Below are 19,998 nucleotides of genomic sequence, written 5' to 3'. Positions count from 1 at the left end.
GTCATTTTACCCTCAAGACAAGACTCACATGGTGGTAATGAACTGTCTTCCAACTTATTTAGATGATCGTTCTTAACCAATCTCTCAATCCTGTTGAGATTTATGTGACCCAGTCTCAAGTGCCAAAGATAGGCATTTGGAGAAATCTTCCTCTTCTTATGAGTCCCAGCAGTTTTAAACATCTCTATGTTAAAAAAAGCTTTGACCTCAGTTGGTTTTAACATGTACAAGTTATTTCCTAATTTTACAGAGCAGATATGTTTACTTCTCATTTTGATGAACACTTCACCATTTTTGAAATAAACTTTATAATTTTGTTCTAGCAAACAAGAGACGGATATTAGATTCCTTTTCATAAAAGAAATATAATATACATTTTTCAAATAAATGTACTTATCTCCTATAAATAACTTCTTATCTCCTACTGCTTTGGCTGAAACAATCTCTCTGTCCCTACGTTAAAGATTGTTTCATCTTCTGTCAACTGTCTCCAAGAACTTATTTCCTATGAGATAGTACATACATGAGCGGCACCTGAATCAATTATCCAGATTTTATCGTTTTCCACTAAACATGTTTTGATAACAAGTAAATCATATTTATCTTGTTGCTCGAATTCAGCATAGAGGACAGTCATCTGTTAACACTCTGTTAGTATAATCAACCGCTAGTAATTTGTTTGTCAATTTGATTTTACTGTTATGTACATCGGAAGTGAGTATACTAGAATTCGACATGCTGATAAATTCAAACAAATTCTAATTAGCAAATTGTAACAAAATCCAAAATCAAATTTTAGCAAAAAGTAATAATGTACCCATAACCATTATTTATTTGCAATGATATTTTAGTAAGTCAGAATATGCACTACCGTGAGGCAGTCAGATACTCCTTCACTAAAACAAACAATTTTGACCAAACACTATCCCCAGAATAACTCTTATTCCTATAGTCGTTTAGTTATCACTGGTCAAGATCTTTACTAACAACTTAATAATTCTTGTAAGTGTGACCCGCCATTTTCAGATCCTATAGGACGGTATGAATTTGCCTCCGAAATAGAAGACAACATCCAAGACGGAACTATAAGACCCTATTCATTTTATTGAAGCCTGGGTTGTTCCGAATCCTATGTTACAATCCTCTGTGGGGATAGTCGTCGCTAAACGACTAGCAAAGGGTCGTTTAAAGCTAACCAGCAGGCGCAATATAGGAATCTCACGGTTCAAACCAATGGAGAAGACCGTAGGATATATTGACACGTATCCTTCACCCACTTACTATGAACTACTTCCTCCGTTTACCTTGATATTGACTCATACAAAACACTATTCGTAGATAGGCCACTTCCAAGGTGACACGAAGCGTCATATGAATCTCACGGTGTAAACTATGTGGAGACGTGGCAGTTGATTTATTGTATAATAGAATTATGTTTGAACAACTTCCTCTTATTCACCGAAATCTAGATTTAAGCTAAAAATACTTTCCGTAGGGAGGTCACTTCCAGGGTGACACGAAGTATCGCTTAAATCTGAATTGTGAACTCTTAGAGACGTGAGAGCTAAAAATAACGTATCATATATGTTATTAATCTCCCACTGAAGTTTTCTAATAACTCTATCATATAGAAGTTATTAAACTGCCACTGAAGTGTTCTATTTTGGGTAGATTTATACTTAGGTTCTTTTCGGCTAATAAAACAACCCTAAGTCTATGTGGTTTATCCAAGTATAACTCTTATAATTGGACTTTAACCTACGATGTCTAGGTGATAAACCATTTTATTACCTCACATCACTGACGTATGCCTATAAAACTGGTTACCAATGCTCAATAATTCGGCCATAATCCCTAGGTAGGAGGTGTTTCGTAAACCGTCAACTTAAGTACCCCTAGCCTTAGACAGGATTATATACCGGTTGAGTTTGTAACCTAGGGTTTATAAGTTTTAATAATTAAAACATGTGGTCAACCTACATGAGCATGCAGCTATTGTTTATGAATTTTAAATGTCTAACCCAATTTTATAACAACTTATAAAACTTAGACATGCTATTCATCTATAACATACTTGAGGCATTCAAATTTAATATAACATTTATATTAAATACAAGAAACCCTAACATGCATACTATATATTATAACAATTATAACATACAATGCATGTAACATGCTTCCTATGGTGGGATTTTAAATCTAAATGGCATACTATATGCAGATACAAGATTTATTTAATTATAACATACATCAAATGTATAAATAATTAAACACAGACTGATATGGTTTTAGTTTTGGCAAAAAAACAAGCAAACAAAACCTAATTATTACAAAAACAACTTCCGAACCACTCCCGGGCCGCTCGAACTGCTCCAAAACGAACTCAAGTAGCTTGAACCAGACCCGAACCGTCTAAACCGGACCAGCCAAGAACCATTCGAAGCTGAACCGGACCAGACCACAAGAGAACTGGTTGAACTAGCAGCCCTTGCACATGTTCAACATCTTGCTAAGTCTCATCGTTTAGCAATGACGACCATTGTCTAGCATTTTGCCAGATCGTTTAGTAAATCCTTGATTGTTTAACGGAGCAAAAGGTAAATGATCGTTTAATGCCATCGCATAACTTTCAATGCATCGCCTATCTGCCGCACAAAGGTATGCGATTGCGTAGTGCTATCGCATAGCAACTAGTCGCATCCTTTATCTCCCGCATAGAGGTAAATGATCGCATAATGTTGTGGCATAACAACTCGACGCATTGTTTAGCTCCCGATCAAAGATAAATTATCGTAGTAAGCGATCTCTTAGGGCTATCGTATAACTTTTCATCGAATTGCTTAGTTCTATCGTATAGAGCCAAACGATCACTTAACACCATCGTCTAGCACTTCATGCCATCATTTAGTATCCGTCGTAGCTAAACGATCACTTAGCTCTATCGTATAGAACATCATCGCGTTGTCCAACATCATAGGTAAGCGATTTGTTTAGTTCCATCGCATAGAAACTTCAACGAATTGCTTAGCACTTCGTCTACACGATCGCTTAGCTCCACATCTAAACGATCGCTCAGCGCTATCGCGTAGCACCTCATCGCATCGCTTAGCACGCATCGTTGCTAAACGATCGCATAGTATCATCGTATAGTAAATTCAACATATCGTTTAGTTCCCATGCCAAAGCTAAATGATCGCTTAATGCTATCGTATAGCAAATTGAACACATCGTTTAGCTCCCGCAGGTACACGATCGTCTAGTGTTCAATATCACAACGACCAGCGCCCATTGCTATACGATCGTCTAGCTTTTCTTCACATCATGTAGCGTCTGGAGCTAGACGATCGTTTAGCAACTGGAACCTCAACGACGATAAAAATAGAGACTGATTTTCTAGAACTTCAACTCGGCCTCTTCGCCTGTTTCTTCGATTTACAGCTTAATTTCAACTCTAATGACTCCAAATAAATTACAGACTTTTGAGAACACATTAAAGCTCATCAAGCAAGAGCCAATTACAAATTTAAATGAGAAATTAAAGATAATTAAACAGCCAAAACTCAAAAAACCATATTAGTGCACCAGTTTCGTATTTCTCATATAAAACACCACCAAACCAAAATGAAACCGAATTGAATGCTTATTTGATGCTCTGATACCAATTATAGGATTGTATCAATAGCAGCGGAAGCACAAAGATCATCTAAGCATTCAAATTCACTAATTTTGGCAAAATATAAAGCATGCTTTTGTAGAAAAATTGAGTTTCAAGACATACCTCTTGTAGAACTTCTTCAAAGCTCCATCTTCAGCTACAATCTTCTCCATATCTTATTGTAGACCACCTCAAGATCTTCCCCACTATTCGCTTGGTGCTCTAGATTGAGTTGTGGGACTCAAAACAAGCTTGAATCAAGGGATGAAGGAGAAAAGCTCACTGCTGCAACCTTGTTGAAGAACCTTTCTTCAAACCAGTTTCTCTCTCAAAACTCTTTTGATTGCAGAGTACAACACCACCACAATGGCTACCTTGGATTCTCGGTGTGAGATCTCAAAAGTGTGGGCTTTTTTGTGGACTTAGTTAGAGGAAGAGACTGGAGGAATAATAATTGCGTAAATGATTGAGCAAGTGGGAGATGACAAAGGTCTATCGTATAGACGAATGCTCAATTGTTTAACAAATGCTCCGCGATCGTTTAGCTAAAGGCCAGCTGAGTGAACTATCATGTAGTATCACTCCACGATCGTTTAGTCTCTCTTCAGCTATCATTTAGTGAATCCTATTCACTTAACAGCCAACCGTGAGTCTTTCGAGAATGGAAGATCTCAATTCAACAACTACTAAATTTAGGAAAACATTTTTCCTTTTATCTCACGGTTACCATGAAACCACCAATAACCTCCCACTCAATTGGTTATTAGAAAAAAAAGATATAATTATCAAATAATTAATATTATTATAAATATATACAATAACCGTATTATATTTAAAACCTATAGTTTTAATATTTCATCTCATGAAACATATAACCTATAGCTCTTTTTCTATTTCATGGTACTTAATGTAAATCTCATTTACATTAATCTTCCACTTGATGTATCTCATACATCACACCGATCGTATCATTATAATCGAATTTTCTCTTGTCAATTTGAACATTTCAAATCAACACTAAGAACTGATTCTCAACTTGAATTCATTAAGCTACCAAGGTGACCTTATGGACCTGTAGCTCGAAGCTCTAACGGTACGTGAATAACTGACTAAAGTCTTAGTCACGGGATCCACCATCCGTTAACTGTCAAGCATCCCACTAAAGATCGACAACTAGACTCTCCTTACCACAGATATATTATTTGTCCACATCAACCAATCAATAGTTAGAGATGTCCATCGGTCCCGCAGGGACTCGCCCCGAATGGGGCAGGGAGTGGGGAATTTTTTCCCATTTACATTTTGGGGCCGCAGACGGGGAATATATTCCCCAGCCCTAGCCCTGACCTCGACCCCGTCCTGACTCCTTGCCCCGCCCTGAGTATATATATAATATATATAATACTATATTAATTATATTATATATATATATATATTATAAAACTCTAAGGAATCCCTCAGACCCTCACCTCACGCGGCACGCAGACGCACGACTCAACTCAGTCTGCAAATCGCAAATCACACCCTCACCATGAAATTGACTAGTTAACTAGTTGACTATATATATTTTGTATGTATGAAATTGACTAGTTGTTCGATTTTGTGATTGTTTTGTTACTATTTGACTATTTGTAGGTGAAATTTGAAAATGACTCTATCGAATAATAATGAGTTAAAACAAGGTGGTTCAACTCCAACATCCATGAACATGAGCGAATGAACCCTAATAAACAGTGTTTCTAGTGGTAATGATCAATCTAAGCCTATTACATTAGATACCAATGATAATGAGGATGTACTAAAAAGTAATAGGTTGACGTTAGTAGTATGGAATCATTATAAAAGACAAAAAATAAATGACACAATGAAAGCAATATGTAATTATTGTGGAAAAAAGTTAGGAAGTGAATCTAAAAATGGGACAAAGCATTTACATGACCATTTCAAAATTTGTCCCTTACGGAGACAAAGAGACATTAGGCAATCATGTTTGAGACCCACTAAAACCAATGAAGGAAAAGTAGTCCTAAATCCGACCCTTTTTTATTATGAAGCTTCTAGAAGAGATCTTGCTTGTGCTATAATTTTACATGAATCACACTCCAATAATTCCAATGTATTTTTTGAAGAAGTTTGTGAAATTAAATTAGAACTTTCTAAGTGACTTAACTCTGATGTTGAGGAGGTACAAGTAATGGCATCAAGAATGATTGCTATGTTTGAAAAATATTGGAGTGTGATTCATGGTGTATTGGCAATAACTACAGTATTAGATCCTAGATTTAAGATGAGATTGATCCATTTTTATTTTCCTCAAATCTATGGATCTCATCATACTGTTGAAATTAAACGCGTTAGAGACTTGTGTTGTGATTTGATGAAGTTTATAGTTCAAATTCAAGAACAATAAAAGAACCTCAATGTTCTACATCTACAATTAGTACTTCTTCGACTTCAAGGCGAGTGGTGTAAAATTAGAAAGGATTTAGAAAGTTTTTTAGTGGTGTTCAACTGTTGTTTAAGATGATTTCAAGAACCACGATGAGGAGTGATATAATAAAAGTTTATGAAGAAGAGAGAATTAAAACAATGAAATTTTTGGAAAACAATAGAATTAGGGTCACTTTTACTATGGACATGTGGACTGCGTCTAGTCAGAAGAAAGGATACATGGCAATCACTGTACATTTTATTAATGATTCTTGGGTCCTGCATAGCAGACTTTTAAGGTAATTTAAATCTTTTATATTGTTATGTATTTTTTGTTCATTTGGTAGTTTTCATTTTAACATATTATTACGTAATACTACTATACTAGGTTTGTACACGTGCCACATCCACATATTGGACAATTACTTTCTGAAGCATTAATGAAGTGTATTTTTTATTGAAACATAGATCGTAAATTATCCACTTTAACAGTAGATAATTGTTCAACAAATGATGTAATGGTTGACATTTTAGTAAGGAAGTTAGATTTAAGGACACTGTAGTTGCATGGAAGTTTGTTCCACATTCGTTGTTGTGCACATATTTTGAATTTGATAGTGAAAGATGGTTTGGCTGTAATTTCAGATGGTATAGAAAAAATTAGAGGTACTGTTCATTTTTGGACTCTTTCTCCAAAATGAAAGGAAAAATTTGAAGAAGGAATTCGTCAAGTACAAATTCCATGCACTAAAAAACTAAGTCTTGATTGTGTATGTAATTCAACCTTTGTGATGCTCAAAACTGCTTTAGAATACAAGGATGTTTTCCCTCATCTAAAACAACATGAATCACTATACACTTGTCTTCCTTCAGATACTGATTGGAATTTTGCAAAAGAAATGTGTGATAGATTAGAACAATTTTACTTGATGACTGAGTTGTTTTCTAGGTCAAGTTATCCAACCTTCAATGTCTTTTTTGAATAAGTTTGTGAAATTAGATTGGAACTTTCTAAGCGACTTAACTCTAATGTTGAGGAGGTACAAGTAATGGAATCAAGAATGATTGCTAAGTTTGAAAAATATTGGAGTGTGATTCATGGTGTATTGGTAATAGCTACAGTATTAGATCCTAGATTTAAGATGAGATTGATCCATTTTTATTTTTCTCAACTCTATGGATCTCATTATACTATTGAAATTAAACGCGTTAGAGACTTGTGTTGTGATTTGATGAAGTTTTATAGTTCAAATTCAAGAATAATAAAAGAACCTCAACGTTCCAGATCTACAATTAGTACTTCTTCGACTTCAAGGTGAGATGGAAGTAGTAGTTCAACTGCTCTTATTAATAGGAAAGATCGATATCTCAAGTTTGAAGAGTTTGTTAATAATGTTGAAAATGATGTTGATAATGTCAAATCAGAGTTGGATCATTATTTGGATGAGTCTCTTCTACCGCGGTCGGATGACTTTAACATTTTGCAATGGTGGAAGTTGAATGGAGTGAAGTATCTTATTTTGTATCAAATTGCAAAAGGTATTCTAGTCGTTCTCGTCACTATTGTTACTTCTAAATCTTCATTTAATATTGGTGGTAGACACGTAGGTCCAAATCGTTCTCAAATTCATGAAAATTTGTTGGAAGCTTTGATGTGTACTCAAGATTGGTTATGGGCGGAATGTATGAATTGTTTAATTTATTTAGAAAGCTTTTATTATTTACAGTTTGAGATCTAATTTTCCTTTTACATGTCTTAAATAGATAAGCAAACTCCTATAGATGCTAAAGTTTTGGAAAATGTTCTTGAGGATCGAGATCCAGATGATGTAAGTTATAAGTTCGTGTATTATTATTATTATTATTATTTTAATATTGATTTATATTAATATGTATAATATTTGTGTGTTTTTTTTTTAGGAATCATCTCTTGCAAAGTTGGATGAAATTCGTTGATGGCGGCTTGGTTTGGCTATGTTATTGTCATGTTGTTGTCTGTTATGTCTTAAACAAATATGTTTGTTGTCCTGTTGTAACTTTTCTTAAAATAGTTGATGGATTAGGAATGGATATTATTTAAGTTTAAGTTGAATTTCAATGAGATGGATGTTTTTATTATTTAAGTTTATATTGAATTTTAATGAGAATAATTGATGGATTATGAATTGATGTTTTTAATAGAAAAATTGATGATATTCTATTAAAATTTGCACTAAGAAATATTTTGTTTCAATTAAAATTGCATTGGAAAAGTCCATATATGATTAAAAAAATTAAAAACAAAGGCGAGGACTTCTTTTCCGCGGGGAACCCGATCCTCGCAGAATCCCCACCTCATTCCCCGCAGGAAAAATCGCGGGGACAGGGAATAGTATAGGGGGCGGGGACAGAGACGGGGATGGCTTCCCTGTCCCCACCCCGCCCCATGGACATCTCTATCAACAGTGTGATAACCCTTCATAGATCGCTTGTAAGTATAGCTGGGCCAGTAACCGTTATGCCTCTGTAGTTACATCTAACTCCTTAAGTACCTCCGATCCCACTAATGAACATAAGTCATAGTCCTACTATAACCGTGTCCTCTCTTTCAAAGAGAAGCTGTGGCCACTATGTTCAAGACTCGAATCAGCCTTTAAGAGAGCAATCTATCTACTTACTCCTGCTTCGGAAAAGTTCCATCTTATGTAACGGAGTTCCCAGCTCTCAAATCAGACAAATCCCCAAAAAGATAGGCATGTTGAGTTGGCAATATGGCCGCTCTCACCCATACTAATAAAGGACCGCCCTCAAAGGCAGGAGTTCCCAAAACACTCAGGATTGAGGTCATGTTACCTATGGTCGTTTAGGTGAGATGTAAGTCTCCAGTATCAACGATGTTATATACAGAGACGAATCATCTCATGATCCGATCTTATATAAACTATTTGTTTAGGATACCCCCGCTCGCATGTCTCCACATGAATGGTCAGGATCTACCATCTATAGTAGTTCACAACACTTGCAAACCTCTACAAAGCGGGCTGTATCCGTAGTGTCACTAGGATCAGGTATCCCTCCTTAATTCTTATACTATATACCTTTTTAGGTTATCACTTAAGGCATGATCCACTTGTGTATCTCATATACATGCTTAAGTTTACATACAATAACCATGGGGCTTTGTTTATTGGATATGAGTAAATGCCAAATAAAATAACTCTTATTTTATTCATAACAATGTGTACATATTAAAAACTACGAGACTCCAGGAGAATTAGGACACCAATCCCAACACTGTGAAGGGCGATTGCACTGTTGATTGGTTGATATGAACACAAAATATATTTGTAGGAAGGAGAATGTAGTTGTCGGTCTTTAATGGAGTACCCGACAGTTAACGGATGGTAGATCCCGTGACTAAAGAATTTAGTCAGTTATTCACGTACTGTTGAAGCTTCAAGCTACAGTCCATATGGTCCCCTTGGTAGCTCAATGGATTCAAGTTGAGAATCAGTTCTTGGGGTTGATTTGAAATGTTCAAATTGACAAGAGGAAATTCAATTATATATGATATAATTAGTATGATGTATGAGATACATCAAGTGGAGGATTAATGTAAATATAATTTACATTAAGTACCATAAAATAGAAAAAGAACTATGGTTTATATGTTTCATGAGATGAAATATTAAAATTATAGGTTATAAATATAGTATGGTAGGTTGGTTATCATATATATTTATAATGATATTAATTATTGGATAACTATCTCTTTTTCTCTAATAACCAATTGAGTGGGAGATTATTGGTAGTTTTATGGTAGCCGTGAGATAAAAGGAAAAAAAAATTCCTAAATTTAGAAGCGTTGCTTAATTCGGAAAGGTACTTATGGAAAGACTATCAAGTGAAATCGTTTCACTAAAAGATAGCTCACGGAGAGACTAACGATCGTGGAGTGTTACTATACGATAGTTCACTCAGCTGGTCGTAGCTAAACGATCACAGAGCATTATCTATACGATAGGTTGCCTTCTTTTACATGATTAAGCATTCGTCTATACGATAGAAACTTCTCATCTCTCACTTGCTCAATCGTCTACACGATTGTTGTTCCTCCAATCTCTTCCTCTAACCAAGTCCACACAGAACCTACACTTCTGGATTCTCATACCAAGAATACCAAGGTAACTATTGTGGTAGTGTCTTCACTCAATTCGACTAAGTTCGAGGTTTTGGAGGCTGTTCGTTGTGTGCTTGCATTGTTTGTGTGGTGGTTATTGTTGATCTTGCTATGTTGCGGTCGTTGTGTTTGAGCGTTCATGTATTGCTGTCTTAGAGACTGAACGAGCATTCATGATCAAGGGAGTTTGAAGCATGAGTCTCCAAAGGTATGTATACTTTATCTCTTGATTTCATTGTAAAGCATGTTGTAATTTCGTATTGTGCATGACTTGTAAGTTTCTGTTTGTGTAGTGTAATTGTGTATGTTCAATTTCGAATGGAATTTGGAATGATCATTCTGTTGCTCATTGAAATCCTCATGTCTGATTTCCTTCAATTTCTAGCTCCCTACTCAGCCAAATACCAAATGGTAGGCTTATTAAGTTGGTGATTCGGGCCACTCTCATCCATACAAATCAAATGGTTGCTCTTACATACAGAAGTTCATAACTCACTCCGGATTGAGGTCGAGTTACCTATGGTCTTCCTATGAAATGTTAATCTCTTCAGTCAACGGTGTTATAAAAAGAGATTAATCATTTTATGGTCCGGCCTTATACAAATTCTTTGTATAGGACACCTCCACTCGTGTGTCTCCACATGAACGATTGGGATCAAAACGTTTGTAACACTTTACAACTTTTATAACAATTACAAAATGAGTTGTATCCGTAGTGTCACTAGGATAAGACACCTAAGTTTATCCATATACTACAACCATTTAGGTTATTACCTGAACATGATCTACCTGTATGTCCCACATACTATTCAAGTTTCATAAAATAACTTTGGATATTTTTTAATGGATAATTTCATATACAAAATAATCAACCATTATTTCAAATAACATATTAACTATGAAGTTTTAGGGAATACATTCCAACACCACTATCCATTTTCGTCGTTGAAACCACTGTCGTCCTTCTCTCCTTAGCCTCCCTTTCTCCCCTCATCTTCTTTGTTTGAACTTTATTTCCCTCTTGTTGCTCTCTTCCTTAAATTTCTTTTTCTTTTTTTTTTTCAATTTTTCTTTGTTAAAGAATCCTAATTTGTTTTTGTTCTGTGTTTGGATAGCATTATTTGTGTAAAAAAAAAATCGGCTTAATCCCAAATTAAACTGTTTGGACCTTATAATGGGTTGGTTCAATTTTAACCAATTTTGGTTTGATTAATGGTTTGGCTAAATCCAAACCAAACTGAACTATGAACGCTTCTAATTGTTGTGGTTGTGAACTGAGAAGGAGTATTGGTTGACAACATGTATCCCACGATATAATTCGTATTGGAGCTTAAATGGACAAACATTGTATTAATGAAAAATGGAGTTGGCCTAAATATATAAGAGTTAGATGGATATAGATAACTTTTTCTTAAAGAAGAACACGGTGGTATTTTCATAATCAATTTATCCCACATCACTTGGATTTGACTTATTCAAACTCAAATTAATATAAAAAAAAAATTATAACCTAATTGATCTCATAAAAAAGATTAAAGAATGATTTTTTTAAAAAAATAATGGTATTTTAATATATATTAACAAAAATAGGGTAGGATTGAAAGTATTAACGAAAATAGGTTTTTAAATCGTGTACCCGGTACATGATTAGCCCTAAATCATGTACCCGGTACACGAGTGCCTGTTGATCTGGCATGCGCAGACTACCAATGTGGCAGTCATGCAGCGTTGACTGAGGTAATCGTGTACGTATATGATTACCTTAAGTCGTGTACCGGGTACACGACTTCCTTCTCCATTAAATCGTCGTGCGACCCTTCTTCTTCCTCATCTGAAAGCTTCTACCTTTTACGTTCGTCTTCTCTCGTCCACTCTTTGCTTTCATCTTCTCCGTCCAAAATCCTCTGAAAACCTTCTCCATTTGCTTTTGTCTTGCGCGTCCAAACGTATCATTTTGCCTCATTTAACCGTCCGTCAAAAATCGTCTGAAAGCTTCTGCCTCTCTTTGACTGTGGTAAAAAAAAATTTCTACGTTGTTTTCCAATATATAATTTCATATATATATCATTTTGTTTGCATTTTGGCTGAACTTAATGTGTAGTTTATGGATCCATGATTTATTTTATTGGGTTGAATCTAGAAATATATTTATATGTTTATAAAAATAAAGATTGGTTTATATATATATATATATATATATATATATATATATATATATATAATATATATATAGTATATATAATCTTCCTATATATATTATTTTGTTTGCATTTGGACCGAATTACATGTACGATTCATGGATATATTATTTTGTTTTTATTTGAGCTGATAATGTATAGTTTATGGATCTTTGATTTGGGCTGATTTAAATATATAGTTTATAAATCTTAGATTTGGGCTGATTTAAATATATAGTTTATGAATATTAGATTTGGGCTGATTTAAATGTATAATATTTAGATCTTATATGTTGAACTTAGAAATTGGATTTTGTTGGGTTGACATATTAACATATTTTTTTTTGTCAACTATAACAATTGAAAAAATCATAATAAATATGTCGATGTGCCCTGAAGATTTAGTTATTCTTGAACCTAGAAATGATTGAGACAGTGATATTGATGTTGAAGTTGATGAATTATTTGAAAATGATTAGGAACATAATCTTAAATTGGTACCGTCGATATGCTCACCCAAATAGATTGGAAAATTACAAATTCTATGAACTAGGGCCTACTTTGGAGGAAAGGAATATAGGTGTAGATAATTGTAGTTTAATACAAAAAAGAATGTTGTTTAATACTAAAGAAGATTTACAGCTTGCTGTAAAAAAATATTGTGTGACAAAACACTACGAAATTATTGTATGGAATCAAATCAAGATCTTTGGTATGTCAGATGTAAATCATGGAGTGGAGTGATGGTTGTGCTTGGAGGTTACGAGCATGTCGGCGTAAAACTTATGGGATGTTCGAAATCACCAAACTTCAAGGAGAACACTCGTGTTTGTTTTCAAAATTGACACAAGATTATTCAATTCAAATTTTATGAGTATCAAAATCCAAAATTTGGTTAGAGCTGATCTTGTGGCCCTACCCCAAGAAGCAATTAAAAAACAATATGGATATAATGTTAATTATAGACGGGTGTGGCAAGCCAAGAGAAAAGCGTTGATTGCTGTGTTTGGTGATTGGGAGCAATCATATTCAGAGCTTCCGTATTGGTTGACTGCTCTTGTTCATTACAATCCAGGAACATGAACAGATTGATTTTTCCTTCCCTCTGATGTGCTAGGTACGACTATTTTTAGTTGAGTTTTTTGGTCCTTTGGTCCGGAAGGGTTCAAACATTGTAGGCCATTAATCCAGATCGATGGAACTCATCTGTACGAAAAGTATAAAGGGAAATTATTGACCACCTTATCTATTGATGCAAACGGGCATATATTTCCCTTTGCTTTTGCTATTGTTGAAGGTGAAAATTCGTCCAGTTGGTCATGGTTTTTGTGGGCATTGCGTGAATATGTTACACAAAGAGATGGTATTTGCTTGATTTCTGATAGACATAAGGGCATTCTTGCTGTAATTAATAATGAGAAAATTGGTTGGAGTGAACCTAGAGCGTACTATCGATATTGTCTTCGTCATGTTGCCAGTAATTTCAATACGAAATATAAATCAAAGCAACTAAAAGATTTGTGTTTAAGATAGGAAATCAACACCAAAGGCGCAAGTTCATTCGGTGCATGAAAGAATTGAAATAATTGCACTCTAAATGCCTTGAATATTTTTTAGATATTGACTTGGAAAAATGGACCCAATCACATGATGGTGCATACTGCTATGGGTGGATGACAAACAATGCAGCTAAATGCATGAATGGTGTTTTCAAAGGTGCTAGAATGTTACCAATTACTTCTTTGGTTAGGCTAACATTTTATCGTATAATACTGTATTTTGAACGTCGAAGACAAGAAATCAGTGAAGCACTCGATCGTGGGGACATGTATACAAAATATGCCCTAAGAAAACTTAAGAGGTGGAAAAAACGAGCATCTGTACATACGGTGACATCTATTGACAGGGAAAGTCAAACTTTTGAAGTACGAACTGGCATAAGTATGATTTCTCCCTATAAAAGACAACACACCCAAGTTTTGAGCTTGAAAGAAGGAACATGCTCTTATAATAAGTGGCAGTCATTCAAGATTCCATGCTCTCATGTAATTGTAGTTTGTAATTACATGTGTATGACATACATACCACTTATTGATGAATGCTACAAATTGTCCAATTTCAAGCGATGTTATGAAGGTCGCTTCCATCCAATAGAACACCTAGATTATTGGCCAAAATTATCATTTACAGAAGTTCGTCCAAATGCAGACTTACTAAGAGAATAGAGTTGGCCAAAAAGTACACATATTCATAATGAAATGGATTGGAGAGAGGCAAGCCAAAAAGTTCGATGTACAATTTGCAAAAGAGAAGGACATAACAGACGTACTTGTCCACGACGTACATTAAGTGCTTTGTCTTCGGGTCATTAGGTGTGTCTTTTTTTTTACTTGTATTTTTTATGTAATTGTATATTTTATGTACTTATATTTTTCATGTAATTGTATCTTTTATGTACTTATATTTTTTATGTAATTGTTTCATTTTATGTAATTGTACTTTTTATGTAATGAATTTATTTTTCATGTAATTGTATCTTTTTATGTACTTTTTATGTATCTTTTATGTGATGGATTTTATTATGTAATGTAATTTGAACTTCTTAGGTAATGGAGTCTGATCCTTCTAATCCTGTACAATTATATCAATAAAATACGCATCGTTCACAATCGGTATGGGATAGTTCTTCCACAGTAGTTTTGAGTTGTCGAAGAAGGGAGGCGTCTGCACAACATACTATTCTATTTGATCACCACATTATTCCCTACGTTAAACAGGCAGGTTTTCTTGAGGTTGCACAATTCGGTTTTATCCAGCTTTATTGATACATTATTACTGCTCTAGTGGAGCGTTGGAGACCAGAAACCCACACATTTCACCTATCTTGTGGGGAATGTACAATCACGCTGCAGGATGTTGCCATACAGTTTGGGTTACGAGTGGACGGGCAACCATCGACAAGTTCACTACAATATGACTGGAAGAACGTTTGTGAAGAGCTCTTAGGCATTCTACCAAATGATCTGAAAGGATCAAGATTGAGTATCCCCTGGTTGGCGTCCCAGTTTCCAAAATTACCTCCCGATGTCGACGACATCAGTGTACGTAGGTATGCACGAGCATACATCATGCAGCGTATTGAAAGATTTTTGTTCGCTGACAAGTCAAATACTCTAGTGCATCTCATGTTCCTCCCACTACTGTTTGATTTCGAGCATGATGGTACGTACTCGTGGGATGGTGCATGTCTTGCATGGTTGTATAGAGAACTTTGTCGGGCTACCAATGCACAAGCGATGGAAATAGCAAGGCCACTGATACTACTATAGGTGTGGGCTTATGATAGATTTCCAATTATAGCATCACAAGTCCAGTTACAGGCCCCAGATCATCGTCCACTTAGTGCCAGGTATTATTTCATTTATATATTTATTTCGTTATCATTTTATGTAAGAATATAAATTAATTATATTTTTTATAATTTTAGATGAAGTGATGTATTAGCTGTCTCTGAACAGTTAGCAAATATATTGCTCGTGTATCGAAAAATATTTGACAGACTGATGCACAATCAGGTAACAAATGTATATATAAATGAATATTTAAAACATTTTGGATGTATACTTATCTTCTTTTTTTTTTTTTGTGTGTGTCTAATTATTTGGACACCATACACACAACAGATTTAGTCATCCTACCTAATTACTGTCGTGATGATGAAGACATCTGGTTGACCGTTAGCCCTTTATATGCTTCCATATAGTAGAGTGGCACCATCCAGATCGTGTGTTGAGACAATTCGGTCTGCGACAAACGATACCTTCGTTGTCCTATACACTCCCAGCACTACACCAGATTGATTTGAGAGGTAAGCACGATCAAAACTAGCGTCGAATCCATGCAGAATGTATATCCTACTGGCATGGACGACATGATAATTGTGCACAGGGAGAATTAACAAATGGGTCAGCTGTATCAAATGACTACTTTTCATGGTACAATTTAATCACGAGGCGATTTATCACACCTAATAGCGCTTACTATTACTGCATGGTAAGAGATTTAAAATCAGACATTTTCCATATATATGATATGAAAATTGTTTAATATTTATTTTTTTCATTGTACAGAATAATTTTATCGGAGATGTACAACAATATTTAGTGCAACACAACTTACCAGACTTGGGTTCAATGTGTTAGCAAACATTTGTCAACATAGAAGGTATTATTCAACAAATAAGACAACTCAATGTTGCTGACACCGATCGAAGACGTATTCCTCGTATATGACAACGACAGCAGGGTGAACCTAATTTAGAGGGACACGAAAACAACCCCCGTGAGGGATAAGGGCTAAAGGGGTCATTTTTAAATTTCATGTAAACTTTCATTTTCAAATTATAAATTAAAGAATTAATTGTAAATCTTCTTTACTATCATGACATTTTTTTTAATATGAGTGCAAAATAATTATGTTTTCATTGTAGATTAAATAAATAATTAAGTTTAATAATGAAGTAATTTGTGGACCCGTTCCTAAAGTCTTAATATTGTTATACATCTCCAATTTAAAAAAATAATTAATCAATCTATTTTTTTAAAAAAAAAAAGAAAAAGAAAAGAAAAACAAATCGTGGACTCGGTCCACAAGTTTTCATGCGATCGGTCAACCAGTCAGCCGACGTGGTGCTGACTAGATTAAACGGTAATCGTGTATCCCGTATACGATTTTGCCACGTGGCAATCGTGTACCCCGTACACGATTTCACTACCCTACTTTTGTCAATAGTTTCAATACTTACCTATTTTTAAAAATACTCTCATATACCCAATTTTTGTCAATAGTTTGAAAAAATACTATATTTTTTAACAAAATCCAAAAAAAAATCATTCAAACTTTCAAACAAATTTTTAAGAATGAAACACCTCTATTCAAAGTACTGTATTAACGTAGATTCTTTCTTTTTATACATTTGATTAGAAGAATACAATGGAAAACAATTTCATTATTATTATATATGAAATATTCCAACTAAAATATAGTTAGACATAGAATTAATTTATTTGGTACGTTCATTTATACATTTTACAATAATGAGACATGCCAAATAGACAAGGAGAGATAAAATGACTTTAACAATAAGTCTAAGGCATGTTGAATAAATTGCTTGATAAAAACAAAATAAATAATTAAAAGTAAAGTAGGTTCCAAATCCATATGGGGGTTACTTGGTTCATTTGATGAAAACACATGTTCTCGGCAGCTTTACCAAATTATCAAGGAACATGTAAGCAACTAGGATGTTATTTGGCCTTTCACAAATAGCGACGTTAATGCATTTTATTTATTAAATTTTAAAAGTATATTTTAATGATAAGCAAATGCATAATTTGAATAAATATAAAAACAAACCAAATCACACAAATCCTTTAAAAAAACTTACCAATTTTGAATAAACCAGAGCATTTGGAGCTATTGAAATACTATCAACATCAGTAAGACTCACAAATTAATGAGGGACTGGACTTGATTTGCCCTCCCTTCCTTTATAGATTTATAGATTCTTTGGAGTGAAGAACCAAACTTGTCATACTTTGTGGTCCCCTTAGGACGAACGAGTGAAAAATGAATGTTGATGCCTCTTGGAATGCTATGCAATAGTGTTTGGTGAGTGGCCCATTACTTCTTTGGATCTTCCATTTCTATTAGGTTTTGAAAGATCTCCCAAGAGTGGTCGATAAAGAAGTTGGAGGCTCAAGCAATTATTGAAAGGTTGAACCATTTTTCTTCTCTCCTTATCACCCTCCCCAATGTTATTATGGTTGAATTTGACTCATGGGAGTTGATAAACTTGATTAACAACTGCTCTTCTAACTTCTCTGAGGTGAGGAATGCAATTGACAAGATTGTTGTGTTGGATAAGCGATGAGGAAATGTCTCTTTCTCTTTTTGTCCTCATGTTAGAAATCAGGTTGCTCACTATGTAGTCTATCTATTATGCTGCTTGTTTTAAGTCTCATTTTGATTCTTTTATCTTTTTCAATTTAGAAGATTTAGGAAGGACTTGGAACTCTTATTATCCTAGTTGATTATTAGATGTAATTAACATTGATCTTTGTCTTCATTTATCTCTTGAGTGAGAGAATTTATGATATAATTGTTAAAAACAAAACAAAAAAGACCATATCACACCAGCCTTACAAAAGGTTGGTGGTAAGTAAGCATTCTTCGCCTTTTTTTCCCTTTACCTGCACCAAATTTGATTAACATTACTAAAAAAAAAAAAAAAAAAAAAAATAAACAAAAAAAAAAAAAAAAGGTTAAATTCGAATATCCACGGCGGATAATGACTTTTCATTTAAGAATTGATGTCTTTTAAGTTTTCACTTTTTTGTTTTTAATGCTCATAACTTTCAAAGTGTTAATAATTTATTCAACTTTCAATTTAGTTACATGTCATATTCAACAATCTTAAAATGTCACAGGTTTATTATTAGATACAAAATTAAAAGATAATGATCATTATAAGAATTAAATTATAATATATCCATTTAAATGTCTTAATCAAATTTAAATTAATTGAAATTGAAATTTGCATTTCTTTTATTCATAGACATTCAAAATTATAAATTTAGTCCTATGATGTTTCAAATTTTGAAGACGTTCATGGATATACTAGACACTAATTAAAGTTTAAGGTTCCAGTAGACATAACAATTTAAATATACATCTAATAGTCAATTATTTCAGAGATTTTTTAGGGTGTGTTTGGTTTTAACTTTTTAAGTGTTTAATTTAAAAGACATTTTAGGAAAAAAATTGAAATATTTGGTAACAACTAAAAATAACTTTTTGAAACACTTTTAAAGTGAATTTCAAACCATTTTATCAAATACACACTATATATTACCTCTTTCTTACTATCATATTTATGTTAATGCACTTTAATGATACGTAAGCAAGACATTTATAGTCTTTATAGAGAATATTTCATTGTTGCAATAGATTATTGAAAAATAAGAACATGTATTTGGATCTTTTTCTCCAACTCCATGAAATTTATTTCGTTATTTTTCAATAATAATTAAAGGGAATCCTCCGAAGAGAAAATAGATTATCAATAGACTTTGAATAAAAATGATTTTTTTTTAAAAAAAGTACTATTTATCTAGTCACTCCTTAATTTGTTATGAACCTATTAAAATAAAATTGAAATATATAAATACCATATTCAACACATAAATAATACTTTAATTAATATTTTTAAAAGAAAAATTTAATATTATATAACTCACGAGACCTCCACGTGACACGAATAGTTTAGGTTCAATAAGAATGAATCGGTCAATTTTGGTCTTAATAATAAAAAATTAAAAATATATGTAAGGGAAAAGAAAAAGGAAAGTTAGTAATGGGCAATCTTTCCGCCAACAACGGAATTTTCATCCTAAAAAAAGAAACGAAAATTTCAAAACAGTCAACAAATTGGTTGGTTTCCGTAATATCCCCCCCAAATTTCAATTTTACCCATAAATGTAATCACCTTCTTTTTTCCTTTTTCTTTTTTCTTTTTT

The sequence above is a fragment of the Benincasa hispida genome, chromosome 4 (genome assembly GCF_009727055.1).
Source record: "Benincasa hispida cultivar B227 chromosome 4, ASM972705v1, whole genome shotgun sequence".
NCBI lineage: Eukaryota > Viridiplantae > Streptophyta > Magnoliopsida > Cucurbitales > Cucurbitaceae > Benincasa > Benincasa hispida.
This window is presented reverse-complemented; position numbering follows the sequence as displayed.